Raw genomic sequence first — 2,599 nt, forward strand, 5'->3', positions numbered from 1 at the left:
CCACTTTCCAGCCTTCACAGACAGCAAAGAGAGAGAAAGAAAGAGAGAGAGAGAGAGAGACAGAGAGAGAGGGCGGGCGACACAAGACCCCGCGGCCGCTCGTCCACCAGACGGGCTGTGTGTTTTGGGCCCTGTTGTCGTCTGCTACACGACGAGGGTCGTCTGTCCGTTTGAGAGGACGACTATCCTGCGAATGTCCCCGTCCAGCTAAACTGTGCTCATTCGATTCTACTATTCAACAATCACGGTGTGGGTGCTATTTCCAACTATTCGAGGAGTGGAGAACTTTTCGAATGCTGTGTGGTTTTTACAGAATATGGATTTCATTCTCATTTTTCTCAACCCGTCGTAACATTAGGGTACATATAGTAGTAGAAATCACTGACGTAGATACAGCAATACATAGTACTTAATGATTATAAGGCAGAGTGATAAGTGAAGTCGTGGGTATTAAACAGCGAATATTGTTGATGGACTAATAACATTAAAAAATAATAAATCTTACGCGGTATTCGATTAGCACGAATAGTGACTCCACACTTCGATGCATCGACTTGGTTTCGTTTCGTTTCCTCAAAATCGCACAGCGAGCGCTACCCTCCAGCCTCTCCCCCGTGTCATTACAAGTCTTGAAGTATAGCCCCAACAAGGACCCTTGCTCGGATCTGACCCCGTGGATCAGGTGATCAGTAGTCCCACAGCATCCCCCTCAGCAGAGAGTTCTGTTGTTTTGGCCTTAATGACAGGTCACCATTGATGATGTGACTGATTTCAATTACTGTCGTCTGGTGCCCTTCAGGTAAGAGATTCTCTTGTCTTTCGGTTATGATATGCTACTTTATTTGTGGTTAGTTTCGATTTCTACAGAGTAGAAATAGTAGTTGTTGTTTTTTTAAATTATGTTATTGTATTACTAAGATTTGCAGTTACTGTAGTGCACCATTGTTTGTTTTGTTTTGTTTTGGGTGGGGTTTTTTGTTTTGTATCTTTTTTATGGACAATACCGAAACGTGTGTTTTGGGGAAAAATTAGAACAGAAAGGTGAGGATGAGGGTGGAAAAGTGTGACTCGATCTTTTTTAAAATTTAATGTTCTTTTTGTAATCGATTTCTGCAACGTACAAAAAGTGTTTTTCTTGTCTTCCACCACTGCGTTGATTTTGTTTTCATTTCTTTCTTTCTTTCTTTCTTTCTTTCTTTCTCCATTCATTTATTTATTTATTTATTCTATTTTTTCAAGGGGGGGGGGGCGTGGACGTGGTCGCAATACAGATACATGTGGGGGGGTTTGTTTGCTTTCTTCTTTGGGTTTTATTTTGGAAGTCAGAGTAGAGTAGGGGTGGGGATGAGGATGAGGATGAGGATGAGGATGAAGCTGAAAAAGTGAGGCCTTTTAAAAGATTTAATTATTTCATTTCCACTAAATCCTAACGCTGTCCTGACATGTCCAAGTCATTACTGGTTTTATACTTTGGTTGTTTTTTTTTCTTAAGGAGACGTCTCGTGATGTGATCTAATTTACGCTGGTGGTCACAACACATCAATCTTTCGATAAATAAATAAATAAATATTTTGATAGAATGAATGAATGAATGAATTAATTAATGAATAGATAGCCGCATATACTGTTGTTAGCAGCTGCTGTTCTTTTTATACTTTCCGATGCATGTTATGGCTCTCAAGTCATGAGGAGGATAAATTTAAAAAAGAAACAACCCTGAACCAAATCCCAAAGTTCTTGAGCAATAAGCGCTTTTCTTAATCATGGACTCCTGAACTGCATTATAGCTTTAACGATTGACCAAACAAAAGGAAACGCTATTTGCTTTCGATAAGCGATTTCATGTTCTCCGTGAACGAGTCAATGCACTTTGGGCTCTTTTTTTCTCTCCGTCTTTTTGGAAGATAACATGTGTATAGTTCCCAATAAAGACCACTTTTTTTCAAATGGCATAAACAACAGCTTAATGTTATTTGAGAATACAGTCAGAGTTTTCTTTCTGTTACTGTTCAAAGAGAATAAGAAAGAAATAGAAAAGAAAAGCTTTTGATGTTGGAGTTTTGTGTTTGCTGTGGGTCACTTATTATTATCATAATTCTATTTGTCAACCCAAATCATAGAGTGGTAGAAGGCAGATATGCACCCCCCCCCCTTCCTTCAGCTATTCGTGTTCTGCTTTCGTCGTCCAGTTTCTGTTTAAATATAAGCATTCTTACCCTACCCCCCCCCTACTCCGGCCCCAGCAGTCACAACAGTTTATATCAATTAGGAGGTTGGCTTCAAACCTGCCTGTCAGGGTAAAAACCTGGGTCGCGATGTATACAACATCCAAGCAGTAAGACCGAGATCGCGAGACAAATTGTTCATGAACAACAATGGACCACTATATCTTACAGATCTCATTCCGTCATACATACCATCGCAACATCTGGGTTTTTCAGATGACAATCTCATGAGAGTGCTCTCTATAAAGTCAAATAAGTCTGGAGGAAGAGTTTTTTCTTCCCATGCCCCTGAATTCCCTCCCCCATCTCACCAAAAAAACTACAATTAACCATTCTAATATGAGAGAGAGAGAGAGAGAGAGAGAGAGAGAGGG

The 2,599-nt window shown here is 40.1% G+C and overlaps 1 long non-coding RNA gene across 1 annotated transcript in view; it reads left to right on the plus strand.

Annotated features, from left to right (window-relative positions):
- The first annotated feature begins 43 nt into the window (after nucleotides 1-43).
- The window catches only part of LOC118477147, a 47,099-nt gene continuing 44,543 nt past the window's right edge, over nucleotides 44-2,599 (plus strand). The window contains exon 1 of the long non-coding RNA XR_004858369.1: nucleotides 44-799. This is a non-coding gene — a long non-coding RNA (uncharacterized LOC118477147). The remainder of the gene's footprint in view (nucleotides 800-2,599) is intronic.

Source organism: Aplysia californica, unplaced genomic scaffold, assembly GCF_000002075.1.
Source record: "Aplysia californica isolate F4 #8 unplaced genomic scaffold, AplCal3.0 scaffold00005, whole genome shotgun sequence".
In the NCBI taxonomy this organism is placed as follows: domain Eukaryota; kingdom Metazoa; phylum Mollusca; class Gastropoda; order Aplysiida; family Aplysiidae; genus Aplysia; species Aplysia californica.